Raw genomic sequence first — 6,720 nt, forward strand, 5'->3', positions numbered from 1 at the left:
TCTCTTCACTAGTCCACCTGACTGCCTTTTCACTAGTCCACCTGACTGACTCTTCACCAGCCCACCCGGCTGTCTCTTCACTAGTCCACCCGGCTGTCTCTTCACTAGTCCACCCGACTGCCTTTTCACCAGCCCACCTGACTGACTCTTCACCAGCCCACCCAGCTGACTCTTCACCCGCCCACCCAGCTGACTCTTCACCAGCCCACCCAGCTGACTCTCAGGAGATCTCCCAGGGAAGAATAGAAGACTTAAGCACACTGCTATCTTCAAGGGAGACTGGCTACATGTGGCAGTCCCCCCCCCCTTGTTAGTCCACAACATTGTTGATCTACTCACTATGTCCTCTTTCTATTACCCGTGCCTCCAGGAAGACCTCCTCCCTTGTGTTTTGGCAGGATCCTTCCAGAACCCAAGCCCTGGCCCAAGGCAGGATACCCCCCCCAGATTATGGGGTATCTCTTAGGGCCAGGACAGCCTCCTCAACTCTGTATCTCCATCTTCCACCTGACTGACCCTACTGGCATGGCCCATGTCTATTTTTGGAGTTATCTCAGCCCCCTGCCAGCCCACTGCTGAGGATTGTCCGAGGCCCCATAAATATTCAAGACAGCTCCTCCTAACCCCCACCCTCTAGTTCTAGAAGATTCTTCAACCTTCCAGACCAGGTGGAGGCACCAGAGGACTGCCAGGACGAGTCACCCAGCCCTGAACTCTAATGAACCCTGACCCAATTAAGACTCATCAGCTTACAATGTAGGTCTGAGTATGGTTTGCCTGCTCTAAACCTAGCACACACTAGAGGGTGCTACAAGTGATTTGCGCAGCTCCATATATTTACCAAAAAATGTAATCAGCAATTTTTACCCCCCCAAAAAAATCAACATTTACCCCAAAATATAATCACCAATATTTACCCAGAAATATAATCAATAATACAGTGGAATCTCGGATTGCGAGTAACGCGGTTAACGAGCGTTTCGCAATATGAGCACTGTATTTCTAAAAATCCTAACTTGGTTTGTGAGTGTTGTCTCGCAAAACGAGCAGGATTCAGGCCAAAGTACTGTGCAGTACCGCTTGTGGCCTGAGGTGCGGGGCGCCGGAGCCGAACGGCGCCGATCGCCACCGTTCAGAAATGCACGGAAAGGCCCGAGGACAGTTCGGCTGACCTCGACAAACCTCGGAAAGGCTCATGAACGGAGTCTTTCCGAGGTTTGCCGAGGTCAGTCGAAGTGTGCTCGGGCCTTTTTGGCCGTTTCCGAGGCTCTCCGGCACTCCCGCCTCTGGCCGCATGCGTTATTGTATCCCATTGTAGTCAATGCGGAACAAATTATTTTAGTTTCCATTGACTTCAATGGGAAAACTCGCTTTGATATGCGAGCACTTTGGATTACGAGCATTCTCCTGGAACGGATTATGCTCGTAATCCGAGGTTCCACTGTATTTACTCCAAATTATAATAAACAATATTTACCCAAAAATGTCATCAATAATATTTACCTAGAAATAGAATAAACAATAATATCCCCAAAATATAATCTCACATTTCATACTTCACACTGCTGTAGAATAGACCTATAGGTCACTCTAAGTAGGGAAAAAATGTGTGTGGGGTCCTACCATAAGCTGGAGTGTCCCTACCCTAAATGTATTGGTTGTAGCTCGGCTGTAGTCAGCCTGAGCTTTGATTATGTTATCTCGATAGGTGTCTCCTATGTCCAAGGACATTGCTTGCTTCTGTGTAGTGTTCTCCAGTAGATAGGGTGAGAAGAGGCAATGTATTGGGGGGATTATAAATATTTATGATGTCCTGGCCAATCATTGAGAGGTTTATACCAGTTCTGTGGGCTGCGAAAGAGGAGAAATATTTTGGAAGACCTTCTAGAAGGGTAAATTCCTTCCCAGACTTACCTGCAGAGGGTGTGTGTGTGAAGGACCTGGTCTTTGCCTCCCAGGCTTAGTCAAGAGAGAATGTGAGTCCAGAGGTCCTTGTCTTCAAAACTTGTGTAGAGATCTGCTGCCCTCTACTGTCTGTAATTGTAAGTGGCTGTGCTTACTGTCATAGCGTTGTTTACATGTACATAACTTCCTATCTCTGCTAGCTGGTTAAGAAACCCCCACATGGGAGGAGTTTGATATCTTTATAAAGGGGAGTTTCCAGGAAGTATACTTGAGAGAGAACTGAGCCAAATATCCTGATTATGGAGTTTCTGCTGTTGTATTTTTTCACCCAGACCAGAAGAGACTATTTAAACTACCACGGAGGGTCTAAAGCAGGGGTCTCCAAACTATGACCCTCCAGTTGTTCAGGAACTACAATTCCCACCATCTGTGAATGTCAGCGCTTTACAAAGCATCATGCGATGTGTAGTTCCGCAACAGCTGGAGGGATGTAGTTTGGAGATCCCTGGTCTAAAGAGTAGTAAGGCAGACTCTGAGGTCCAGTGCCACACCAAAATTCCTGCTGGTGAGAGGTTCCATTCCAGGCTAGTTGGACAGCAGTTGGAGGATTTCTTCTTATATAAAGCTTGTATTATTTCTATACTGGTGTACATTTATATACTTATGGTATATACTGTATGGTTATATGCTGGTTGCAGTAGTTCCTCTGAGCTCAATTACTTTGATTATATTACTGGTTAATGTCCCAGGAAGAGAATCTCCTCTGTTCACAGAGGCCCTGTCTTGGGTGGAGGCACTGCCAACTTTATGATTAAACCCACTCCTCCACTTAGCGAAGGTTCTGGTTCTCTTATTTACCTACAGATTTAGCGCAATATCCTGATTGGGGAGGTCCATTTGTCTTAACCCCCCCCCCCTCCCTACACCTACTACCTGGAGAGGGCATAGCTTCAGTGCGGTCCAGTTCATGCTTCTCTGCTGGGAAAGGAAGTTGAGTAGAGTCCTGCTTAGTTCATTGAAGGTCAAGGCTTAAAGGTCAAAACCACAAATTGCCGATCTTTGCCTAAACTAACTAGCCTGTGAAAGGAGCTGAAGAAGCCTTAAGATAGCTGCCTGCGAAATCTGCATCAGCCTGTGGATGGGGTTGAAGATACTAGAAGATACCAATGGGCAAAGGGAAATCCTTTACCCCCAATCCTATCTTCCTAGGACAACTAAGCAAAAAAAACATCTAAAGGATTAATGTAGAGAAAGTCTAAAGTATGTCTATTGCTGTTGGCAAGCTGGTAAATCTCAAGGTGCAGCTACAGGGCCAAATGACCAGTAGGAAAGACAAAAAGACGTGAAATGTATCATCCCTACCTGAAGATAATTCATTGTATGGAATGTATCATCCTTATCTACAGATGGCTGCTATGGTATATGGGACATATCATCCTTATCTAGAGATGACTCCTATGGTGTACGGAATGTATCAACCTTATCTACAGATGGCTGCTATGGCGGGACATATCATCCTTATCTAGAGATAAGGTCCGTACACCATAGGAGTTATCATCCTTATCTAGAGATGACTCCTCACACCTCTACCTCCTCTCCTGGCTGGGCAGGGTAGGAAGATACCATCGAGAGGAGAGGACGCCGAGGCAGCATTTCAATGGGAAACCGCGAGTACGTTGGTGAATACGTTGGTCTGTCCAACCCCTGGGGTAACGCAAGTCATCAAGAATGTGTTTCAGGAAAGCAGAAAATATAAGTGCACAAAGTATACCAGCCTGAGAGCCACTAAATAAGTCTTTTTATACATGAATCGTATTTAGCATTCTTGTTCTCACCCCATAAAGAGGCCCTGTATTGTTACAGATAAAATAAGCAATGTAATAACTGGGCATTGAGGAGGCTATTTAGTCTTTAAACATTGTTTTTCTAAACTACCCTAGATTCTTAGTTCTTACAGGATGGGTCTTCTTTCTTCTTTATGGAAAAAGGAGCAACGAGAAGACATCAACATGGGTGGTAGGAAAAGATCCTAGGTAGGCAGGAACCTGGCCAGTAAATGGGAGATCTTGTTGTGTTTGTCCCCAGAGTCTGTTGGTGTGGATTCATTAATTTGTGTCCCAACAGCCACTGGTGGAAATATGCTAGGTGGATTCACTTGGGTGGCTTCTTAGATGGAAACATGGTAGAGGGAGTTAACTCGGGTGGTTTCTTAGGTGGAAACATGGTAGACAGAGTTATCTCAGGTGGCTTCTTAGGTAGAAACATGGTAGAGGGAGCTCACCCTGGTGGCTTCCTAGGTGGAAACATGATAGACAGTTTTCTCGGATGGCTTCTTAGGTGGAAACATGGTAGAGGGTGCACACGAGTGGAGTCCTAGGTGGAAACAAGGTAGAGGGAGTTCACTCGGGTGGCTTCTTAGATAGAAACATGGTAGAGGGAGTTCACATGGGTGGCTTCTAAGATGAAAACATGGTAGAGGAAGTTCACTCGGGTGGTTTATTAGGTGGAAACATGGTAGACAGAGTTATCTCAGGTGGCTCCTTAGATGGAAACAGGGTAGAGGGAGTTCACTCAGGTGGTTTCTTAGATGGAAACATGGTAGAGGAAGTTCACTCGGGCGGCTTCTTAGATGGAAACATGGTAGAGGGAGCTCACTCTGGTGGCTTCCTAGGTGGAAACATGGTAGACAGAGTTCACTCGGGTGGTTTCTTAGGTGGAAACATGGTAGAAGGAGCTAACCCTGGTGGCTTCCTGGTGGAAACATGGTAGAGGGTGCACACATGAGTGGAGTCCTAGGTGGAAATATTGTAGAGGGAGTTCACTCGGGTGGCTTCTTAGATGGAAACATGGCAGAGGGAGTTCACTCGAGGGGCTTTTTAGATGGAAACATGATAGAGGGAGTTCACTCGGGTGGCTTCTTAGATGGAAACATGGTAGAGGGAGTTCACTCGGGTAGCTTCGTAGATGGAAACATGGTAGAGGAAGTTCACTCGGATGGCTTCTTAGATGGAAACATAGTAGAGGGAGTTCACTCGGGTAGCTTCTTAGATGGAAACATGGTAGAGGGAGTTCACTCGAGGGGCTTTTTAAATGGAAACATGATAGAGGGAGTTCACTCGGGTGGCTTCTTAGATGGAAACATGATAGAGGGAGTTCACTCGGATGGCTTCTTAGATGGAAACATGGTAGAGGAAGTTCACTTGGGTGGCTTCTTAGATGGAAACATGATAGAGGAAGTTCACTCGGGTGGCTTTTTAGGTGGAAACATGGTAGAGGGAGTTCACTTGGGTGGCTTTTTAGGTGGAAACATGGTAGAGGAAGTTCACTTGGGTGGCTTCTTAGATGGAAACATGATAGAGGGAGTTCACTCGGGTGGCTTCTTAGATGGAAACATGGTAGAGGGAGTTCACTCGGGTGGCTTCTTAGATGGAAACATGGAAGAGGGAGTTCACTCGGATGGTTTCTTAGATGGAAACATGGTAGAGGGAGTTCACTCGGGGGGCTTTTTAGATGGAAACATGATAGAGGGAGTTCACTCGGGTGGCTTCTTAGATGGAAACATGGTAGAGGGAGTTCACTTGGATGGCTTTTTAGGTGGAAACATGATAGAGGGAGTTCACTCGGGTGGCTTCTTAGATGGAAACATGGTAGAGGGAGTTCACTCGGGTGGCTTCTTAGATGGAAACATGGTAGAGGGAGTTCACTCGGGTGGCTTCTTAGATAAGAACATGGTAGAGGGAGTTCACTCGGGTGGCTTTTTAGGTGGAAACATGGTAGAGGGAGTTCACTCGGGTGGCTTTTTAAAAGGAAACATGATAGAGGAAGTTCACTCGGGTAGCTTCGTAGATGGAAACATGGTAGAGGAAGTTCACTCGGGTGGCTTTTTAGGTGGAAACATGGTAGAGGGTGCTAACTTGGGTGGCTTCTCACATGGGGGCATGAAAAAGTTTGCTCACATACATGGCTTCTCAGGTGTACAAGGTCTTCTTTCTGTATGAAACGATTGTCTTGTTTGTCAATGAAACATTTCCAGCACTCTGGTCAGGAAAGAGAATGCTCGCCTGCGTGTCTTTTTCGGTGTGCATGGAGGTTTTTTCTACTTTTATAACACTTCCCGCACTCTGGACATGAAAAAGGACGCTCCTTGGTGTGACTGCTCCAGTGTATGACAAGTTCATTTTTTCGTATGAAACACTTCCCGCACTCTGAACAAGGAAATGGCCGTTCCCCTGTGTGGGTTCTTAGGTGTTCAAGAAGATGCGTATTCTGTAGGAAACTTTTCCCGCACTCGGAACAGATGTAAGGTCGCTCACCCGTGTGAATTCTCTGGTGTCTATGAAGTTTTCCCTTCTGCGTGAAACTTTTCCCGCACTCTGAACACGAAAAAGGGCGCTCGCCCGTGTGAATTCTCTGGTGTATGCGAAGTTTTCCTTTCTCAGTGAAACCTTTCCCGCACTCTGAACATGAAAAAGGGTATTGACCTGTGTGACTGCTCAGGTGTATTGCAAGTTCATTTTTCTGACTGAAAGATTTCCCGCACTCCGGACAGGAGAACGGCTTTTCACCAGTGTGAGTTCTCATGTGGCTATTTAATCGCTTTTTTAGTGAAAAACATTTTTCGCACTCTGGGCATGAAAACGGCTTCTCGCCGGTGTGACTTCTCTGGTGTATGACGAGATCGGACTTTATGATGAAGGATTTCTGGCATTGGGAACATGAGAACGGCCTCTCACCGGTGTGAATCCTCTGGTGTACAGTAAGATTGCCCCTCTGGATGAAGCGTTTCCCGCAGTCTGAACAGGAATACGGCTTCTC

The sequence above is a fragment of the Aquarana catesbeiana genome, linkage group LG08 (genome assembly GCF_042186555.1).
Source record: "Aquarana catesbeiana isolate 2022-GZ linkage group LG08, ASM4218655v1, whole genome shotgun sequence".
Classification (NCBI taxonomy): Eukaryota; Metazoa; Chordata; class Amphibia; order Anura; family Ranidae; genus Aquarana; species Aquarana catesbeiana.